The 23,798-nt window shown below is 41.9% G+C and overlaps 1 pseudogene; it reads right to left on the bottom strand.

Moving 5' to 3' along the window:
• Positions 1 to 22,372, bottom strand: part of LOC149144549 (uncharacterized) — a 34,476-nt pseudogene extending 12,104 nt beyond the window's left edge.
• Between the last annotated feature and the right edge of the window lie 1,426 nt (positions 22,373 to 23,798).

Raw genomic sequence — 23,798 nt, 5'->3', positions numbered from 1 at the left:
ATTCAATGACATGGGCATCTCAACACCTTCAACAGTTTGCTCATTGACCTACATTATTCATGAGATGATGCGCTTGGACCAGTGTGCCTCGATCGTCATAGCATTATATGGCAGCTAATACAAGGCCCAGGGGTGGTTTGTCTCCTCCCTTAAGACATGGGAGGGAAAGGAACATTGTCAGAGCCCCTAGTATTGGAGTATCACAGGCTATTTTATCATCAAGAGACCCATGAGACCAATTTTCGTGCCCCAAAATCAATTTGTGGCCCCACATGATGACTTGTATGGAGAGTAAGGAGCCAACCCCTTGTTCATGATTTATGGAGCCCTCTCACATACGTTGGCACCAAGAGGACTCAATGTGGCACTCCAACAACCCTACTTCAGCATGATGTCATCAATGCGGCTAGCAGTTGGATGGTTATCTCGTGATTTGTAAAAGCTACTTGGCCAGCTTGTGACCAAGGCCTGTATTTTTCACATTCTTATAATGTTAGGGTCCTTGAGATAATAATTTGACCTACTAGGTCTCATATAAATAAAACTCAACTTCATTTATACTAGATCATCAACACACTTGGGAATTTTGGCATTCTTGGCAAATCCAAACTTTTTCTTTGGATTAGCTACTAAATGCCATGGATGCATTTATATATTTGGAGAAAAAATTCGATTTTCTTTGGAGCTATCTCTTGATTTGTGGATGGATATACCATATCGTCATCTTGTAAGTGCCCCTTGTTGAGGTTTTATTATTGAAAAATGTATAATATATGGAATTGTTGCAACTAGATTAATGCTATATTGTGCCCTAATTGTTGAAAATTTATTTCAAAATCTATTTGGTTGGCAATTGCACATGTTACTCATAGCATGCCATGTGATGCATGTTTCTAGTCGATGAAATTTTGCTTTACCTACATAAAATTTTGTTTTTCATGATCAAATCCTTTTTTCTTAATATTTTCTTCTCCCAAAGTTATGATCTTCTATTCTTCGACGGCTAAGTTAGGGCATAGAGCAATATTCTCTAGAGAGTGAAAGGGCGTATACTGGGATCATAGACTTCAAGCTTAGGGACTTAGCTACAAGACCTCAAAGTATCACAAGCATCTCTTGTGCTTTCATCCATAAAAATCCTTGCCCGAGGTGTGCCTTAGAAGGGAAACCCTAGTTTGCCTTTTCTTGGCTTAGGGACTTCTTCGAGGGTTGTATGAGCTTATTATTCATTGGAATAAATCATAAGAAGCTCTTTCTTCCCCTTGCCTTGATCTCAGGAGTAACTTTAACCACAATAATTCACAAAACCCTAGATCATGTTCAAGTTTCTTCTAGGTCTCTTATAGGGAGCTAAAACCCTTTTGAAGTTCCATATTATCACATTGAGATTAAGTTAATGTTGAAGTTTCTAATTTTACTTAGTTAGAAACCCTCCATGAACTTTATCTGATTTTTTCCTACCTACTTGTTATTTTCCTTAAAAAGTGATTTACAATGTAAATACTAAAAATAAACACTAGTGCATGCACAACATATTACAGATCAGCAACTAAAAGAAACAGAAACAAACACACCATATGACACCATTATTTTTGGACTAATGTCCCCAAAAAAACCCAATGTGGGAAAACTAGTGTAGCTATCTGAGGGTTTTCTTATTAAGCAATATCAGAGTACAATCTGGGTGCCAAATTGGCCTACCCAATAGAGAATTTCCTTGGCAGTAATACCTCTCAGTTTCTAACAAATCTCATGGCTGAAACCCTGGATAGTCTTTTCGGCAGCTACTCAGCACCAATCTACCCGAGAAACCCTAGCGTCAGCCTCTCTCGGGACTGTGTCAGCCCCTCTTTGCCTCACGTTGGCCCTGTGTCACCCTAAATGGGTTTGCGTCAACGCTGGGAGGCCCTGCGTTAACCCTCTAGCCCTTTGCGTCAACAATGCTAGCCTCTCTGAGGCTCTGCACAGATCCCGGTTACCTCTGCATGGCCCTGCATGAGCCTTGGATGGCTCTGCATCACTCTCCTTGGCTACTACGCTGCTCTCCAGGCACTATCTCTGCCTCTCTATCTCTCTGTACTTAAATTCCCCTCAGCTGCATCTCCTGATCACTAATTCTATGTTTCTTAGCAAACCCTGCTCTAGAGAATAGAATGAATGATCACTTTGGTGTATTCTCCAAGTGACCCTCAAGCCTCCTCTTATACTTTTCCTATTGACATATCAACGGCTGAGATTAAGTCCCTAATCAACGGATTAGATTAGATCTGGCTTGATCCATGTCTGTTGGACCATTCTAACACAATTTCATATTAATACACATTAATATTTTATTTTCCCTAAGTTTAAACTTAGGGACTCCATTAAAAATATTAATTATTTTAATATCTCTGAACTGTTTAGAATCCACCCAAACCCTTTCTGGGTATTGGAAATATCATGTGCCCCAACCTCTCCACCAAATTTCGTGGCTAGAGCACATCTTATGCTACCTCAAATCAACACTTACGAACTCCTACCCCATCACCTAGTACCTCATCATGGGTTGGGAAACTTAAGTAGGGCCCATGTCCACAATAGGATCATATTGACACACCTGGGTGAAGTATTGAGAGTCATGGGACTCCCATCATGTGTAGAGCATCATTCAATGGCATGGGCACCCTCAACACCTTTAGCATTCTGATCATTTCCCTACATTATTCACGAGATGATGCGCTTGGACCAGTGTGCCCTGATCGGCTTAGCATTATAAGGCAGCTAATCCAAAGCCCAGAGGTGGTTTGTGTCCTCGCTTAAGACATGGGAGGGAAATGACCATTGTCAAAGCCCTTAGTATTAGACCATCACAAGCTATTCTATCATCAAGAGACCCATGTATTAGAGCATCACAGGCTATTCTATCATCAAGAGACCAATGAGACCAATTTTCTTGCCCCAAAATCAATTTGCGATCCCACATCATGACTTGTATGGAGAATAAGGAGCCATCCCCTTGTTCATGATTTATGAAGCCCTCTCGCACACAGGGGACTCAATGTGGCGCTCCAACGACCCTACTTCAGTTTGATGTCATCATTGCAACAGTTGGATGGTTATCTCATAATTTGTAAAAGCTACTAGGGCGGCTTGTGACCAAGGCTTGTAGTTTGCACATTTTTATAATGTTAGGGTCCTTGAGATAATAATTTAGCCTACTAGGTGTTTCTGGGAAAACTAGTATTCCTAAATAATGCTAGCCCTTTAGGTTTGGTAGCTACCCTAGAAACAACAGTTTAAAGCAATTCACTGATTCCTTCTATGTGTAACAGATAAGAGAAAGATAATGGAACCAACCTGGAACTTCCGCTTAATCCCTTGCTTGATCTCTCTCCCCTTTGATAGAGCTTGCAACTCCTCCCCGTACTTAACACACTTGGAGAGTACTTGCACAAGTACAACAACAAAGAACCGTCAAAGCATCATGATCTATTACAGCATAAACATTACAGAATCAGATATATAATGAACAAATGATAGATTTCACAAATGATAACATTCACAATTGCACAATCATATGGAAGAAAACTTGAAGAGCTTTATTAATAGAAAGGAGAATTACAACCCAGTTGTCTAATCCAGCATCATCCTCCCAGCTTCAATCCCTCTTCCTCATGAAATAGCAAGATCACACCAACAATACAATGCTCTTTCCTCAATTACAACCTATCAACACTTCCTTGCAATTCACAATATTCCAGCCTCTTGATCTCTTGGACAGGAGATCCTTTTATAGATGTTTGCAAGGGTGTGAGTCATCCATGGGGATTGATTAGTGTCATTCCACTTGTTACAATTGGTTCCACAAGAGAGGGGAATTGGAGATGGTTTCCTAATTCCCTTGGTCATCTTTGGGCGAATTCAGAGAGGCAAGTGGCACAGGAGAAGTTTCTAAAAGATTCCATGAGCAACCAACTAACAAACTGTCCCAGAAATTTGTCCATCCTCGCCCATCGCACCCTATAGAAGGCCTAAACAGTATGCATCGCACCCTGATAGTGTAGCAGTCAGTATGCATCTCACCCTGACAGTGTAGCAGTCAGTATGGTTCAATTTAGGCACTTTCTGGATGATTTCTAAGATGGAACTTTTGGGGAATGATGCACTCAGATGACTAAGTTTCTTTAGGGTATGAAACAACTCTTTTAGGGGTTGATGAGCCCTAATACATCGACATATAAGTTTGGGGTTGATGTGCCCAAATATGTCTATAACAGTTTCCCCTTAAAGCATGAGGTCGTAAATATTCATGTCAGGTGAAATGCTTTATCATGAGGATCTGAAGTTTTGAACTAGAAGGTGACCTACATAAGTTACAATACAATACATCATCATAATATGATTTTTCATGAACTAGCTAAGGGAGGCATTCCCATGCTCAGCTTTATAAATTTCATTTCATGTACATTGATCAGATAGTCGTCTGCAGATACAGACTTGTGATTCTACAGATATAGAGTCGTAATCCATGATTAGGATGACCATCTGTGTAAAGTTTTTGTACATTTGATATCTTCATATCCCTGAATATATCACAGCATGGATGGATGAAACTAGATCCGGGGTCTTCAAACTCATTCAATCTTCGCTCAATGTACAAGTCAAACCATGTGAAGAGATGTTCTGAAGTTGAACATGGAAAGACATCGCCTAATTACCAGCCAATGATGTGAGCTGTTAACAGATGCGAGAGGGATCATCGATAATGATAATGATCCTCAAGGTACTACAGTACAATTCACATGGTGTGAATACATGATCTGATGTCGAACACCACACAAAATCTTTCGGTCGAAGGCCATTGATGTCAACCTATCGCCGGAAGTGAGAAACTTGCCATTGATGTATGCAAGCTTCAAAGCACTGAAAGGGTTGTTTCTAAGTCAACTTCTTGGATAATGAGCTGATGTTGACAAGAAGCAACTCGTCGTAAGAGGGCCTTGATGTATCCCACATCTATGACACGAAACAAAGCAAATGATTTCTGGAGGTGAAAATGAAGTGACAACACAAGGTTCAGGAATGGCGATCATGAAAATATGAAGGTTGGAGGTATTGCAATGTATGAGACATTAACTGGATGATTTCTCAATTGAATGACTTCTCTTGAACATGTCGGCGACACTGAGATGAATTGGTAGCGTTAACCCCAAAAGATGGATGGTATGAAAGACCATTGGTATGATGACCGGTGAACGGAATAACCCAACCCAACTCAATCAGGGAGATGAAGTGAAAGTGTCATGTTCAAGAGCGACTTGCTACCATAAATTCTTCAAGATTTTTCCCTTTTTCCCTAGTCTGTAATATCCTGTTTCCGGGATATCCCTCAAACCCAATCAATCTCTAACCTGATAATCAAACTCTAACCAGATAACACACATGTGATACCGTAGTCGGAAAGATAAAAATAACAGTGATGCAGCATACAATAATGTATACACGGAATATAAGCAGATACTCAAGGAATGCATAAAGAAATGCTAAGCCATTTTATTATACTGATTAATGGAAAGAGTACAGGAGGTGATCAGAAAGATAGCACATCGACTTGCACAAGGCAAGTGAAGAAATACACTCAGAATAGCAAGGAAATGGCCCTTCTCTGAACTGCGTCCAAGCTGTCGGAGAACTGTTGTGCTGCTGCTACTACTGGAATCAAGCGAGGATTTGGGGTTGTTCCCCTCCTCGGAAAATGCTGAAACTCTGGAATCGGCCTCTGCTCAATAAACCTAGAAAAGCCCAGAAAGATTTTCTAAAATAGCTAACCCTCAAAAATCACCCCCTTGAGGATCCACGCAATCCCTCAAGGCTCTGTGTTGCCACTGAATAGAATCCTCCAAAATTCTGCCCAAAACTCTGCCAAAATCCTCCAATATGCAAGGGCTGATCCCTTGCTCAATCTCCCAACTCAAATACTCTATAGAAACCTCAATCCGGAACTCCCACCAAAAGAACTGCATCCCTCTCTTAAGTCTGTGCAGTTATCCAAAAATGCTTAGTTCCTCCTCACTCCCAAGATCAATCCTCCTACAAAAGACTGTTGAAAACTACCTTGCTCGAGTAGGCACTTGAATTCCCCCGGGCTAAGGGTGAGATCTCCAAACGAAGACACTCGTTGCACTAAATAGTGCTACAAACAAGCTAAACAGCCAGCGTGCTCTAAGTCGAAGTGACTAGCTCAAATGCACATAATCCAATGCCAAAATGAGGAGGCTCCTCTCTCCTTTATAGCGTTGGCCCTTCTCAACCCTAAGGCCCACCTCCTCCAATGTAGCTTCCCTCTTGCCACATGTTCTTCTCCATATGCGAAGTCCCTCCAAGTGTCTACGTGGGCCCCTCCTCTACGTGGTCCTTTGGCCCCCTTGGCTCCCCTTTAAGTTACAACGTTGTGCTACTAGGGAGTGACTTTATTCTAAAAGTGAGTTATGTCCCCCTTTCCTCACCTTTTTATTTATTAATAACTATAGAAGGAAAAATTGAGAAAAAATCGAATATTCCAATTAGCCATGGCTAATTAGGAATATTACAGTCTCCCCCGGAAAAATTTTGCTTGTCCTCAAGCAACTAAAGTGATGGATGTTGCAAAATTTTCTCACTCTCCCAAGTGGCATCCTCATCCAGTAAATTCTTCCACCTCACCAAGAATTCCCGGACTATCTTGCTCCGCAGCTACCTCTCCCTGGTATCAATAATAGCCTTTGGCTGCAACACCAAATGCCCCTCGTCATCCGTGGGTGGTAGCTCATCTGTCACTCTCACATGTTATCCCAATGCCTTCTTCAGGCATGATACATGAAAGATGTTATGAATCTTGCTGCTTCGGGCAACTCCAACTGATATGCAACCTGTCCAATCCTGCGTATCACCCTGTATGGCCCATAAAAGCGGGGCTTGAGCTTCTCAGCCCCCTTCTGCTTTAGTGACGACTGTCAGTATGGCTGTAATCATAGGTAGACCAAGTCCCCTACCTCAAACTGTCTCTCCACTTGACCCCTGTCAGCATACAGCTTCTGCTGGTTCTGCACTGTAGCCATATTATCCTTGAGAGATTGGAGGATATCCTGACTCTCTTACATCCAAATCTTGGCTCTCGGAGCCTTGCTAGCACCAAACATCACGTCAGCAAAAGATAAAGGATGATATCCATACAAAGCATAGAATGGTGACATAACAATGGACATGTGATGTGTAGTGTTGTAGTAGTACCCCCCCAAAGCAGCCACTTCAACCATGCTCGCTACTGCCCACTGACATAGTTATGCAAGTAGCCCTCCAACCACTTGTTAACTATCTTTGTCTACCCATCCGTATGTGGGCGATAACTAGTACTTGGTGTCAACTCTGTCCCTACCAACCGGAAAAGATCCTGCCAAAACCCGCCCATGAAACGGCTATCCCTGTCACTGGTGATGGTCTTAGGAAGACCATGTAGCCTGAAGACCTCTCTGAAGAACAGCTCGGCCACTTGCGTTGTTGTGTAGTGTGCGCATATGGCAAAGAAATGTGGCTACTTTTTCAATCGATCAATGACGGAAAATATGCAATCCTTTCCCTATACCATGGGCAACCCTGTGATGAAGTCCATCGAAATACACTCCCATTTCCCCTTCGGAATGGGAAGAGGCTGCAATAATCCTGCGGGATGGCTAATCTCCCCCTTGTGCCTCTAGCAAACATTGCACTCCCAGACATGCTAGAGTATGTCCTCCTTGATTCCCTTCCATGAGAACCTCTCTCTAATGGCCTTGTAGGCTTTGGTAAACCCCTGATGGCCGGCCAATGGTGAATCATGTGATGCCTGAAGTATCTTCTTCTTGAGCTAAGACCCCTCAATCAAGAAGATATGGTCCCTGTAGTAGATGATCTCATCGACCACCCTGTACCTGTCATCCGCTACCTACCCATCTAGAACCTCACATGCAAATTTTTCCTTGGAGTACTCTACTAAGAGTCGAGCCCTCCAGTCTGTGTCCAAGCTCATAAGAGACAACGTGGCTGGTCTACATGAGAGTGCATATGCTACCACGTTGTTCTTACCCTTGACATACTCAATGTCAAAGTCATATGCTTGGATCTTACTGATCCACTTCTGCTGCCTCTCCTATAGCTACTTCTGCTCTAAAAAGAACCTGAGGCTGTTGTGATCAGTCTTCACCCTGAACTTGTTACCCATTAAATACTGTCGGAACTTGGCCAATGCATGCATGATGGCTAGCATCTCCTTGTCGTATATAGAATACAACCTCTCATACGGAAGGAGCTCCCGGCTCTCAAAGGCTATAGGGTGACCTCCCTACATCAACACTGCACCAATCCCCTCTCCCAACGCATCACACTCCAAAACAAATGGTTGTGTAAAATCTGGAAATGCAAGCACTGGGCAGTTGCTCATAACCTCCTTGAGCCTGTCAAAGGCTCGTTGCACTGTATCCAACCAACTGAATGCCCCCTTCCTCGTCAGATCTATCAGGGGTGCAACAAGCTGTGAGAAACTCTTGATGAACTTCCGGTAGTAAGTACAAATGCCAATGAATCCTCGAAGTTCTGTCACATTCCTTGGCTCCGGCCAATCTCTGATGGCCCTGATCTTCTCCTCATGGACCCTCACTTCGTCCACCCCTATGATGTGTCCCAAGTATAACATCTCCATCAACCCAAACTCACACTTGGAGAGCTTGGCATAGAACTGCTGCTCCTCCAAGATGCGCAATACTGTCTCAATGTGTTGGAGATGCTCCTCCCAAGTCCTGCTGTAAATGAGGATATCATCAAAGAACACCAACAAAAACTTCCTTAAGTGACTGTGAAAGATGTGATTCATGCAAGACTGGAATGTAGCTGGGGCGTTGGTTAGCACAAAGGGCATCACCAAAAACTCAAAGTGCCCATAGTGACACCTAAAGGCGGTCTTGGGAATTTCTTGTTCCCTCAAGCGAATATGATGGTACCCAGATCTCAAATCAATCTTTGAGAAGAACCGTGCTCCTATCAGCTCATCCATCAACTCATTGATCCTGGGTATGGGGTACCTGTTCTTCAGTTTCTTCTTGTTTAGGGCCCTGTAGTCAATGCACATCCTCAATGTGTCGTCCTTCTTCTTCACCAACACCACGGAAGAAGCAAAAGGACTCGTGCTCGGTCGAATGTGCCCAAGAGCCAGCAACTCATAAATGGCCCACTCAATCTCATCCTGATAGGACTTGGGATGCCTATAGGGGGTAGTAATCACTGCCTGTATGCCCTGCTCAAGCTCAGTGGTGTGCTCAAACCCCCGGTCTGGTGGCTGTCCTAGCGGAATCTCCCCAAATACTATGGCATGCCGGTAAAGGATGGACTATATCTCTGGGTGCACTGTCTGCCCTGTAGTCCCTACCTCTGATGCACACAGCTCCACTGCCGACTCTATGTCTCCCTTTCAGAAGACTGCCTCCATCCGATGAGCTGAAATAGTCTGAGGCGGATATGTGTGTTGTCCCCGTATCTTCTCATGCCTCCCTGTCTTCTCATCATCCCACTCCATCTCTAGGGCCTTCCAATCTATCGTGACCTTCCCTAGAGTGATAAGCCGCTGAACACCCAGTACTATGTTGGTGTCCGGAATATTGACCACGAAAAAGTGGTCAGTCAGTGTGTAGGTGTCCATCATCACCAATAACTCTAGGACATAACAAGCACACACCATGGTCTGATCAACTAGGACCAAAACTGAAAATCCATCGAAGCTCTCTATCTGTATACCTCTCCTCTCAACCATCTGTGCATTGATGAAGTTGTGGGTTGCCCCACTGTCAACCAGAACTGATACTCGTTGGCCACGTACTGTCCCTCGTACGCACAACATCAAATACTTGGGAACCCCTCGTAATGCTACAAGGACTCCTCCAGTAGGTGCAAAAGCTACACCACCTACTGCTAGTGGTGGAGGCGGCAAGGGACCCTGCACAACATGACTATCTCCTGCCTCCACATCATCCTCCTCATCCTCTTCCCTGTTGCTCTCAGAGAAGACCTCAATAAAGTGTGCTTTGCCAGCAGCACATCTATGTCCTGGTGCCCACAGCTCCTAACAGGTAAAGCACAACCGCTTCTTCTTCAACTCCCTCCTAGCGTCATCATCAATCTATGCTCATCCTGGATTCCCCTTTGGAGGCGGAATCTTCACGTCCTTCCCCTTAGGCTAGAAATCCTGTCTCTAGGGGTAAGGTGTCTAGGTCCTGGGTAAGGCATCCTGTAAATCCCGAGTCCTGCTGATAGCATCCTGGAGTGTGGCTGGTCTGGTGGACCTGACTAGACCCCGAATTGGCTCTGCTAACCCCTCAACAAACATGTAGATCCTCTGTGCCATGGATAGATCTGGCACCATCACTGAAATCCTCAAGAAATCTACAATGTAGATCTTTGGGCTCCCTGTCTTTTTGAGCCTCGTCAGCTCAACAAAGTGTTGTTCCGGATCCCTCCGGTCAAACCTCTCCATCAATCTCTTGGTGAACTCGGCATATGTCATCACTGTGGAATGTCCGAGTGTAACCATCCCGTGGAACCACCAATCCTGGGCCTCACCATCCAAATGTAATGTCGCCACCTTGATGGCCTCTGCCTCCAACATCTGGTTAAGCTAGAAATAAATGTCTAGCTTCTCCACCCAAGACCTTGCTGAACTGTTTGATGAACCATCAAACGTAGGCAAGTGGAATCTACTAGCTATGCAGTGGATGTCTCCATCGTGATAATGCCGGTGTCCTCTATGATGGTCGCGAGGTCTACTATCCCACTAGAGCTGAACAAAGTCTCTGAATGAGAGAGCATCCCTGAACTCCTGCCCATAGGCCTGGTACTCTGCAAAATAATCACCCATATGACCGGGCTCTGCCTCCTATTGGGCTCTGGCCCCCGTGTCTGCTCTTAGGAAAGTGGGCATGGTAGAACGTGTAGGGGCATGTGAGGCCATCTGCTGAGTAGTATCACGCTGAGTGGCAACCTTTTCTAGAAAATGGTGGGGTGTACCTATTACCTCACCAACCTGGAAAACCCGTGGGTTCTCACATTGTCTAGCCTCCACTGCTGTGAATCTTTGTCCCATCACCTCGACCTGCCTCGACAGATCCTGCATTGATTTGAGGAGCATATCCGCAAATCTCTTCCCGTCCTCATCTGCCATTGGATCCTCCCGCTCTGCGTCCACCATAGGTTCCTCCTGTTCTGCGTTCACCACAGGTTCCTCATGTTCTACGTCCACCACCCGAACACAGTCTCCCTCTCCGTAGGTGTTCTCCAACCTACGCCCAGTGTCTCTGTATCTCCTACCTCTGTGATAGATGTAGGGCTTTTCCCCTGGTGTCATAGATTGCTAGCTCCATAGGCTGAGCCAGATCTATGCTCTAATAACACTGTAATATCTCGTTTCAGGGCCCTCAAACCCAATCAATCTCTAACCAGATAATCAAACTCTAACCAGATAACACACATGTGATATAGTAGCCAGAAAGATAAAAATAACAGTGATGCACCATACAATAATGTATACACGGAATATAAGCAGATACTCAAGGAATGCAGAGAGAAATGCTAAGCGATTTTATTATACTGAGTAATGGAAAGAGTACAGGAGGTGATCAGAAAGATAGCACCTCGACTTGCACAAGGCAAGTGAAGAAATACACTCAGAATAGCAAGGAAATGGCCCCTCTCTGAACTGCGTCCAAGCTGTCGAAGAATTGTTGTGCTGCTGCTATTGCTGGAATCAAGTGAGGATTTGGGGTTGTTCCCCTCCTCAGAAAATGTTGAAACTCTGGAATCACCCTCTGCTCAATAAACCCAGAAAAGCCCAAAAAGCTTTTCTAAAATTGCTGACCCCTGAAAATCACCCCCTCGAGGAACCACGCAATCCCTCAAGGCTCTGTGCTGCCACTGAATAGAACCCTCCAAAATTATGCCCGAAACTCTGCCAAAATCCTCCAATATGTAAGGGTTGATCCCTTGCTCAATCTCCCAGCTCAAATCTTCTATAGAAACCTCAATCCAGAACTCCCACCAAAAGAACTACGTCCCTCTCTCAAGGTTGTGCAGTTATCCAAAAATGCTCAGTTCCTCCTCACTCCCAAGATCAATCCTCCTGCAAAAGACTGCTGAAAACTACCTTGCCCGAGTAGGCACTTGAATTCCCCCAGGGCTAAGGGTGAGATCTCCAAACGGAGACACTCATTGCACTAAACAGTGCTACAAACAAGCTAAACAGCCACCATTCTCTAAGTCGAAGTGACTAGCTCAAATACACATAATCCAATGCCAAAATGAGGAGGCTCCTCTCTCCTTTATAGCGTTGGCCATTCTCAACCCCTAAGGCCCACCTCCTCCAACGTAGCTTCCCTCTTGCCATGTGTTCTTCTCCATCTGCGAAGTCCCTCCAAGTGTCTACGTGGGCCCCTCCTCTACGTGGTCCTTTGGCCCCCTGGGCTCCCCTTTAAGTTACAACGTTGTGCTACTAGGGAGTGACTTTATTCTAAAATTGAGTTATGTCCCCCTTTCCTCACCTTTTTATTTATTAATAACTATAGAAGGAAAAATTGAGCAAAAATCGAATATTCCAATTAGCCATGGCTAATTAGGAATATTACACAGTCATTGCTGACCAATACCTCTTTATTTTTGTCAATCTTGAGGAGGATAACATATGCTTGATTAGTAATTTGCCCTTCAGGCAAACCTATCGCTATTTAATTTTTTAACGAGTCTAGCGACAGTGAAACTCAGTCTCGTCTAGATGGACAAGTTTGTTGCTATTATTTTAATGAGTTTAACGATAAGGATAACTCAGTCTTTTTCATGTTTAGAGAGTTTGAAAAGGGACGAAAAGAAAACTCCATAAGTTCTTTTTCGTAAAGTAATCCCTCAGGTCCGAAAAAGGATAAAATAATATAGGAGGGATGAGGTTTCTAATACTTTAACAAGTCGAAAAAGATAAGCACTCGACAATCTTTTCATGTTTAACGAGTCTGAAAAGGGTTTAAAGAGGACTCTATTTTGAGGAACGAGTGGTGTCTAAGGTAGTAACTAGTTCCGGTGATGTTTGAACTTCTCAAAACATGTTGATTTATGTGAAGAGGTTGGCTAATAAGACCACTCACTGCAACTGTTCCTCAAAAATGGTTAAAACAACCAAGTGAAAGCGTATGATCGACCAAAGTGATGGTGACAATGGGATGAAAACAACCATGGCTCATCTGATGAAAAGACTGATAGAATGGCAATCACAAGGTTTAAAAATTGAAATGGGTTCAATTTTAGACAAGCTTGAACCATAGGGAACTATGCTTGGATTTAGTTTCATGTTTACACAAGCTTGAAATGAAAAACTATGCTTGAAAATGGTTTGCATGCCCCCAGCATGATGAAAGGGAGAGTCTCCTGTAACCAAATGGAAGTCATTGCGGTGAAGCAGGACGGTTATCCAACACCTTTTTGGCCTTGTCTAGATAGACAAAGGTGAATGGGGTGATTCCCTTCACATAACCTACAGGGAAACTTAACTTTTACCATTAAGTGCATGCCCCCCAAGCTTCATTACATTCACCTAAGTAGACTACTCATGGCTATCAGGTGGATGGAATGAAGGTTCTTTTACGAGATCAAGTGAAAGACTCGACTGGGATTTTACAAGATCTAATCAAAGACTCGACATCTGATCATATATTCACACCACATGAATTGTATTGTAGTACCTTGAGGGTCATTATCATTATTGGTGATTCCTCTCGCGTCTGTTAACAGCTCACATCATTGGCTGGTAATCAGGCGATGTCTTTCCATGTTCGACTTCAGAACATCTCTTCACATGGATTGACTTGTACATCGAGTGAAGATTGAACGAGTTTGAAAACCCAAGATCTAGTTTCATTCATTCGAGCTGCAATATATTCAGGGATATAAAAACATCAAATGTACAAAGGCTCTACACAGATGGCCATCCTAACCATGGATGATGACTCTATATCTGAAGAATCACCAGTCTGTATCTGCAGACGACTATTTGATCTATGTACATGAAATGAATTTATAAAGCTGAGCATGGGAATGCCTCCCTAAGCTAGATCATGAAAATTATATTATGATGATGTATTGTATTGTAACTTATGCAAGTCACCTTCCAGTTTGAAACTTCAGATCCTCATGATAAAGCATTTCACCCGACATGAATATTTATGACCTCATGATTTAGGGGGAAACTGTTATAGACACATTTGGGCACATCAACCCCAAACTTATATGTCAAAAATTTGTTTATTGGAAAACTAGTATTCCTAAAGAATGCTAGCCCTCTAGGTTTAGCAGCTACCCTAGAAACAACAATTTAAAGCAATTCAATGATTCCTTCTATGTGTAACAGATAAGAAAAAGATAATGGAACCAACCTGGAACTTTCGCTTAACCCCTTGCTTGATCTCTCTTCCCTTTGATAGAGCTTGCAACTCCTCCCCATACTTAACACACTTGGAGAGTACCTACACAAGTACAGCAACAAAGAACCGTCAAAGCATCATGATCTATTACAACATAAACATTACAGAATCAGATATATAATGAACAAATGATAACATTCACAATTGCACAATCATATGGAAGAAAACTGGAAGAGCTTTATTAATAGAAAGGAGAATTACAACCCAGTTGTCTGATCCAGCATTATCCTCCCAGCTTCAATCCCTCTTCACCTCATGAAATAGCAAGATCACACCAACAATACAATGCTCCTTCCTCAATTACAAACTATCAGCCCTTCCTTGCAATTCACAATATTCCAGCCTCTTGATCTCTTGGATGGGAGATCCTTTTATAGATGTTTGCAAGGGTGTGAGTCATCCATGGGGATTGATTAGTGTCATTCCACTTGTTACAATTGGTTCCACAAGAGAGGGGAATTGGAGATGATTCCCTAATTCCCTTGGTCATCTTTGGGCGAATTCAGAGAGACAAGTGGCACAGGAGATGTTTCTAGAAGATTCCATGAGCAACCAACTAACAAACCATCCCGAAAATTTGTCCATCCTCTCCCATTGCACCCTATAGAAGGCCTAAACAATATGCATCACACCCTGACAGTGTAGCAGTCAGTATGGTTCAGTTTAGGCACTTTCTGGATGATTCTTGAGATGGAACTTTTGGGGAATGATGCACTCAGATGACTAAGTTTCTTTAGGGTATGAAACAACTCTTTTAGGGGTTGATGAGCCCTAATACATCGACATATAATTTTGGGGTTTATGTGACCAAATATGTCTATAACAGTAGGTCTCATATAAATAAAAATCAATTTCATTTATATTGGATCATCAACACACTTGGGAATTTTGGGATTCTTGGCAAATCTAAACTTTTTCTTTGCATTAGCTACTAAATTCCATGGATGCATTTTGATATTTGGAGCTGAAATTTGATTTCTTTGTAGCTATATCTTGATTTGTGGATGGATATATCATATTGTCATCTTGTAAGTGCCTCTTGTTGAATTTTTATTCTTGAAAAATGTATAATGTATGGAATTGTTGCAACTAGATTAATGTTATATTAGGCCCTAATTGTTGAAAATTGCACATGTTACTCATAGCATGACATCTGATGCATTTTTCTAGTCGATGAAATCTTGCTTTTCTTACATAAAATTTTGCTTTTCGTGATCAAATCCTTCTTTCTCAATATTTTCTTCTCCCAAAGTGTTCCAATCCTTTATTATTGGACGGCTAGGTTAGGGCATAGAGCGATATTCTCTAGAAAGTGAAAGGGTGGATACTGGGATCATAGGCTTCAAGCATAGGGACTTAGCTACAAGACCTCAAAGTTTCACAAGCATCTCTTGTGTTTTCACCCATAAAAACCCTTGCCCGAGGTGTGCCATAGAAGGGAAACCCTAGTTTGCAATTCCTTGCTGTGGTGACTTCTTCGAGGGTTGTATGAGCTTAGTATTCATTGCAATAAATCATAAGAATCCCTTTCTTCCCCTTGCCTTGATATGGGCAGTACCTTTAACCACGATAATTCAAAAAACCCTAGATCACGTGCAAGTTTCTTATAGGTTTTTTATAGGGAGATAAAAGCCTTTCGAAGTGCCATATTATCACATTGAGGTTCCCCTAAGAATCCCTACCTCATCACGTAGTACCTCAAACCCTAGAACATCAATTAAAGATGATTGTTTATCTACTGGGACTCCTCACATCATGAAAAATAAAAAAAGAGCAAGGGACACCGGTTGTTATGACTGTGGGACATTGTCCCATTGTTATCACTTAGTTTACCTCTTTGACCCATAGCCTTTCCCCCCTTAGGGCCTGCTAGATTCTGATAACACAGCCTACAACATAAAATTAAATGGCTTGCCACATACAAGAAGACTATAACAATAACAAATCTCAATGAGGTTGAGAAGCGAGTGAAGGTGAGAAGAGGACAAGGAAGGACAGCTTGCAAAGGTAGGGATCAACTAGTGGAGGAAAGATAGATCAAATCTACTGAAGCCAGGACCAAAAAAATAAACCAAATATGCAAGTGGGGACAACAATAGAGATGTATAATTGAAGCCAAGAAGTAAGAGGTTACAATATTATTCGAGATACCAAAGGAAAGAGGTGAGAATTGAGAACTCTAGAGCACAAACAGTGAAGGAAAGAACAAAAAGTTGACAATCTTAGTGTTGAACTGGGGGATGCAATAGACAAGTGGAAGAAAGCATTGGAGCATTGGTTAGATATGTGGTCCGATAGCTGCAGTCTATAGGATGCGACAACCAAGACCAAAGTCCTTAATAGGCAATGGAGAGGCACGATGATTGGTCCCATCTAAGAAGAAGCCATCTCAAGTCGGGCCCTACCTGAGAAGATGACCTAGAGAGACCCATTAGTGGTGATGTAGCCAAGGAAATGGGCAAGCAAAATGGGCAAGAAAAAAAAACAGAGAGAGAGGATATAGGAAAAAGGGTTCATTATTAAAAGTATGAATCGGGGTGCTATTATTTTTTTGAGAAACCTTCACCACATAAGGCCTAGGTTTCTCTCACAATGGTCCCTCCCAAAAATAGAGCATCACTCAATTTGGAAGAGCATATTAATTATAGAAATCTTATGAGGCTAGTCTAATCCACAAGCCACTAAAGAAAGGTCACTACTAGAAGGAAAGGATTTCATTCAGCATTCGATGGGTCAGGAAAAGAGAAAAATAGTATCGGAAAGAAAGCATCATGCAACATTCTTATCTCTTACGGTGATATGCGAACATCATGAGGTGGATCTACTATCGCTGATGATTTATGGGAACAATTTTAGAGTAGTGCTATAAAGGTGATCACTTATTGTACTTTCCCCCTCACTTTCCCATCATCTCAATGCAATCTTTGTTCCCCAAATCAACCATATCCATATCTATGCACACGCCTTTGACTATGACCATCATTCTTCATGGAAGTCTCAAAGTTTGTGATGCATTTGAGCTCCCTAATTCAATGACCTACATCCTCCAAGGCAATGGAAAGAGATCTTGCGACCTCCAAGTTAAGAGTAATCAAATCCAAGTCAAGGCACTCTTAGCGCCCCCTTTAATGTCCCATTTGCATCTTTAAGGTACCTTTAAAACGAGGCAACTTCCCCTGGTGCAGGCATGAGGTTAAAGGAGGTCACAAGGAAAATGTGTTGAGTAAGCAAGATGTAAAATCAATTCAGGGATGCATCATAGACTAACCCATTTTCATCTTCAAGGTACCTTCAAAACGAGGTGACTTCCCCTGGTGCAAGCATGAGGTTAAAAGAGGTAACATGGAAAATGTGTTGAGTAAGCAAGATGTAAAAGCAAGTCAAGGACACATCATAGACTAGGGGAAAATCAAGCAAGGATCCTAAAAGCATTGTTTGAATCATCTTTGCACCAAGCAGAGGGAAGTTGTCCACATTCTACTAGTCGTTGGAAAGGACAACGTCCTCATTCAAGCAAGATTGTGCAAACAAAGTGGAATTTTTTACTTCCTAAGAACTCAAGATAATTTTTCAAGCAATGTCAAGCTATTCTTGATGAAACGTTGTACCCTTAGGTCAATTCAGACCTCCTTTTGACAAATCTAACCTCTAATTGGTGGGATGTCTCACCTATTTTCAGTTTTAGGTAATGTAATGAAATAACTTGTAGTTTGACTTAATCGTCAAGCATATTGTGGAAGAAAATTCACTTGTTTTTTGAATTAAAAGGAGGAAAGACGTTGACATCCTAACCTATAAATATAGAAATATCCCTCGTTTGCAGATCATTGTGAATTGTTGAGATCGGATTTCCATAATGTGAAACATTTTCATGAAATCTTTGGCGTTCATCATGAATTATATTTCTTGGTTGATTTCACATATTTCTTAAGGGGATTTGTGGATAACTAAAGCATACTATAAAAACTAACTAGATCAACCCATTTGAAAGGAATCTTTGTCACTTGCTAAGGGATGTCTAGGGATTGAGCCATTTGACTTTTTCTCCCTACATCAGCCATATGCCCCATCGCCCATATTTTGAGAACATAGGTTTGAAGGTGGGAAATCGGGTGCTTATGTTTGTTTTTCCTTGGGCATCCTGGGTATGGATTTTTGAGTAACTTGTTAAAATAGAATGGATTTAACCGTAGTTTTGTTCCCTCTCCTCAAATGGGGGGAGGAGGGGGTTTAATCCTCAATCCTAGTCTCGTGGCATCTCCCCTATTCCCTATGGCTTTGGGAAGGGCATTACTAGGGAAACCTTGAATTTGGTAGTGTGATCCCATATTCCCCATCCACGTTTTCCACTCCCCTCCAGACATCACAACCCCTATTTATTCACATTCCTTCTCTAGGTTCACAAGGCGTTGCCACACCCCCTCCCCTTGTCCACATGTCTGGATCGAGCATGTAAATGTTTCCTCGGATGTTGATGTAGTTAAAATAATATTTAAATATTATCATGGACACAAGCAAGAAAATAAATAAATAAAAATAAATAAATAAATAAAACATTATAAAATTCAAAAGATGGTCGGGACATTTAATATAGCACATGAACAAAATATGAGCATGAGATATACTGCTTATTATGGCCATCACCCTAGTTCCGAGGGCGCCATGAGTACCCCCAAATCATTGAGGAACCCATGCATGTCCCAACCCCTAGTGAGTGATGAACTCCCCCACCTTAAGGAGTTAATAACTACTTATATCTTACACAACAACCTCTCATTTCCTCGAGCCGCGACCAATAATACAAAGAAATATCAAGAAAAGGAAAAAGGAACATAAAGAAGGGTGGCAAAACAAATGATAGGGTAACTCATGTATCCACGATTGCTCCCTCCTACATCTATACACCCAAATAATCATCATTGCCATCCTTGAACCCATGGCATTTGGCCTTGGTACCCCCATGTCCCCATCCATTCATCATCACTCACGTGACACCTATCAATTAAAGGATGTATCAGGGACCTGTCTTTCCCCTTAGGGATTGCAAACACCTAATAGGGTTTTTTATTACCAACTCCTACCTAAGGAGGTAACACTAAATGTGGAAAGGAATCCCACTATGAAGTCTCAATGTGCCCTTGATAAAAAAGTTTGGTTTGTTTAGATGTACCAATGAATTATTGTACCGAATTGTGAGCATGTGCATTGGATAAAATATGTAATTGGTAGGTGGTTTCATCATGGGTTGGGCAACTTAAGTAGGGCCCATGTACACAATAGGATCATATTGACACTCCTGGGTGAAACATTGAGAGTCGTGGGACTCCCATCATGTGTAAAGCATCATTCCATGACATGGGCACCCTCAACACCTTCAACATTTTGCTCATTGCCCCACATTATTCACGAGATGATGTGCTTGAACCATTGTGCTCTGATTGGCTTAGCATTATATGGTAGTTAATCCAAGCCCATAGGTGGTTTGTCTCCTCCCTTGAGACATGGGAGGGAAAGGACTATGAAAATTCCTAGACACTAGGAACCCCTACTACGACAAATCTGAATCTACTTCACCTACTTGATTTTTAAATTACATTCATCAAGTTTTTTCTTCTAAATACTGAAACAAATTACTTCTGCGGACTACAGTAATTAAATATTTTATCTCATGAAACATTAAACATAGAAAATCAAGATACATATGACACTTATTTTTGGACACAATAGTGCCCGGAAAAACCCAATGCGGTAAAATTGGTGCAGCAACTTTGAGGGTTTATTATTATGCAGGAGAAATATCTGAATACAAATCTAGGATGATCATATACCAATCCTTTATAGAGAAAAATACTGGCAGAAAATTTGAGTGAGTTTTATCTCACCTCATTCGGTAGAATTCTGGCTGATCCAGCACAAGACTGGCTAACCCCGGCTATTTCTGCGTTGGCCCTACATAGGCCCTGCATCACCTTCTCTACCCTCTGTGTCATCTCTTGCTGTTGTTTCGACAGTTTCGGCAATTCTGGCTATTTCAGCAGTTTCTGAATTCTGCGTGACAAACAACTTTTCTACATCAGCTCTCCCAGCTACTATGTTGCCTTTGCATTAGCTCTCCCACCTATTCCAACAGTTTCGGCAGTTCCTGACAATTTCGATTGTTCCAACAGTTCTGGATTCTGCATGACAGGAAATTTTTCTGCATCAGCTCTCCCTGCCCAATATGATGACAAAAACTTTCCATTCATCCGAGACTCCATTCAGGGCCATCCTCACCATCGCGGTTGGCTGAGGAGTGGACCCCACTACAGCAAGCTAGTTTCTAGTGTCCTAAAGACGTTGAAGATAGAGGTTCACCCCTTCTCCTTTCTGCATCAAAGTCCACTGCAACTTCTGCTCTAAATACATCTTCTGTTGTTCAGAAGAGCCTTCATATAGAAAAGACAAGGCTTCCCACATCTCTCGGGTTGTATCCTTGCCTTGCAAGTGTGAGACCACATGATCTCGAACTCCATTGAGAATGAGCCTCTTTGCCTTCCCCTGCTCATCATTGTACTTATTCTTTTGATCGTTGTCAACAGGAATGGCCACAACACTATTGACGTAGGCCTCGAGATCATATTCCTCCAGAACAACTAAGATTCTGGTCTTCCATATGACATAGTTGGAAGCTCCTTCCAGCTTGTCCTAATATTTGAGCCCATGTGATGCCATCTCACCCAATTGTCGAACTGACTCCTCTAGTCACTGCTTAGCAATGCTCAGCTGCTCAGCAAGTGAGAAATTTGAACTTTTTGGTGGAAATTTCTTTGAGGAGAAAATTCCCCTTCTATGTGTCTTCATTCATTTCCAATGATTTCTGCCCCGATAGAAACTATGCCCTTCAAGAATTGTGCTGAGGCTCTACGTCACTCCCTCTGCCTCTGCAAACTCACGAACTGGAAATCGTACCTCTCTATTGTCTCACTCAAAGAGAGATTTCCTCGGATCTGCTTCCCGGAAAGGACTACGCAATCCCTTCAAGGGGATTTGAATTGCTGCCAAATGCAACTTTCGGCCTCACTGCATAGCACTTGATCTGCTCTTCCTGTTTCAAAATCAACACTCTCATACCATGTGAAAATTCCTAGACTCTAGGAACCCCTACTATAACAAATTTGAATCTACCTCACCTGCTTGATTTTTAAATTACATTCATCAAGTTATTATTATGAATACTGAAGCAAATTATTTCTGCAGCCTACACTAATTAAATAATTGATCTCATGAAACAGAAAATAGAGCATAGAACAAGATACATAGGACACACTTATTTTTGGACACAAGAGTCCCCGAAAAACCCAATGCGGGAAAACCGATGTAGCAACTCTAAGGGTTTATTATTATGTAGGAGAAATATCTGAATACAAATCTAGGATGCTCATCTAGCAATCCTTTACAGAGAAAAATACAGGCAGAAAATTAGAGAGAGTTTTACTTCTCTTCACCTGGCAGAATTCTGGTTAATCTGGCACAAGACTGGCTAACCCCAACTATTTCTGCACTAGCCTTATGTAGGCCCTGCTTCACCTTCTTTGCCCTCTATGTCAGCTCTCCCGACGATTCTGGCAGTTCCCGACAGTTTCGACTATTCCGACGGTTCTAGATTCTATTTCACAGGCAGCATTTCTGCATCAGCTCTCTCGGCTACTACGCTGACTCTCTGCAAGCTCTCTCTGCCTCTCTATTAGTATTCTCCAAAAACTCCTTTCGGAATCTCTCTGCCCCTCAGTTGCAAGATCTCCCCAATCGATTTTCCTCCTTAGAACTTCTCACCTCAGAAAATCAATTTCCTCAATATCTCTATGTGTCTTTCCAAATGAACCCCAAGCCTCCATTTTATACTTTCCTGTTGAGTCTTCAATGACCGAGATTAAGTTTCTAATCAACGGCTGAGATTAAAATATGACTTGATCCGCCTTCTAGATCATTCTCACCCATATTTTGATTAATACTCATTAATATTTTAATTTTCGTAAGTTTAGACTTAGGAACTCCATTAAAAATATTAATTATTTTAATAAAATACAATCTGGCTGGAATTTCACCAAACGGTTTCTAGGTTCTTTAGAACTCATGTGCCTTAGCCTCTTCACCAATTTTCAAGGCTAGAGCACTTTCAATGCTACCAAAAACTAACAAGGACCATTGTCATAGCCATTAGTATTGGAGCATCACAGGCTATTATATCATCAAGAGACCCATGAGACAAATTTTCGTGCCCCAAAATCAATTTGCGGCCCCAAATGATGACTTGTATGGAGAGTAAGGAGTCATCCCCTTGTTCATGATTTATGGAGCCCTCTCACACATGTTAGTACCAAGAGGACTCAATGTGGCCCTCCACTGACCCTACTTCAACATGATGTCATCAATGCAGCTAGAAGTTGGATGTTTATCTCATAATTTGTTAAAGCTACTTCGTCGGCTTGTGACCAAGGCTTGTATTTTGAACATTTTTATAATGTTAGGGTCCTTGAGATAATAATTTGACCTACTAAGTCTCATATAAATAAAACAAAACTTCATTTATATTGTATCATCAAAACACTTGAGAATTTTGGCGTTCTTGGAAAATCGAACTTTTTCCTTGGATTAGCTACTAAATGCCATGGATGCATTTCGATATTTGGAGCTGAAATTCAATTTTCTTGGAGCTATCTCTTGATTTGTGGATGGATATATCATACTGTCATCTTGTAAGTGCCACTTGTTGAAGTTTAATTCTTGAAAAATGTATAATGTCTAGAATTGTTGCAACTAGGTTAATGCTATATTATGCCCTAATTGTTGAAAATTTATTTCAAAAGCTATTGGTGGTGTTATCACTCAAGGTTTTTCCCAAAAGTTGTAAGAAAGGAAATACTGCCGAGGTAACCACAGACCAAGATTTTAGATACAGAATCTAGCCAATCTATATCCAGAGAGGGCTCTCTCTTTATGATTTAGCTTTGCTTTTAGAAGATATTAGGCTAGTTATGAAGTTCAAGGGTTTTGTTTGAGTTTGGGTGGTGAGATTCAATAGAACAAAGAGGTAAAACTGAGGAATTCAGTCCATTGGGCATGATGGAGTCAAAGAAAAAAGGCTTTCTGGATTTGGTTTCTTAACAGAGGATGGCTTCACAAAGAAAGGTAGTCAAATAGGGAAGAAATAGAGACTGGAAACAGATGGAATGGGCTCAAATGGGTGAAGGGAAGTTAAGAATCCTTCAACATATTGAAAGAGGGAAAATGGATGATTACTGCTAAGGAGCAGTTAAGAAT

This window comes from Pinus tabuliformis, chromosome X (genome assembly GCF_031772625.1).
Source record: "Pinus tabuliformis cultivar Carrire ecotype Pingquan chromosome X, CPIR1, whole genome shotgun sequence".
In the NCBI taxonomy this organism is placed as follows: Eukaryota; Viridiplantae; Streptophyta; class Pinopsida; order Pinales; family Pinaceae; genus Pinus; species Pinus tabuliformis.
The sequence above is the reverse complement of the archived record's forward strand: the minus strand, read 5'-3'. Positions and strand labels throughout refer to the sequence as shown.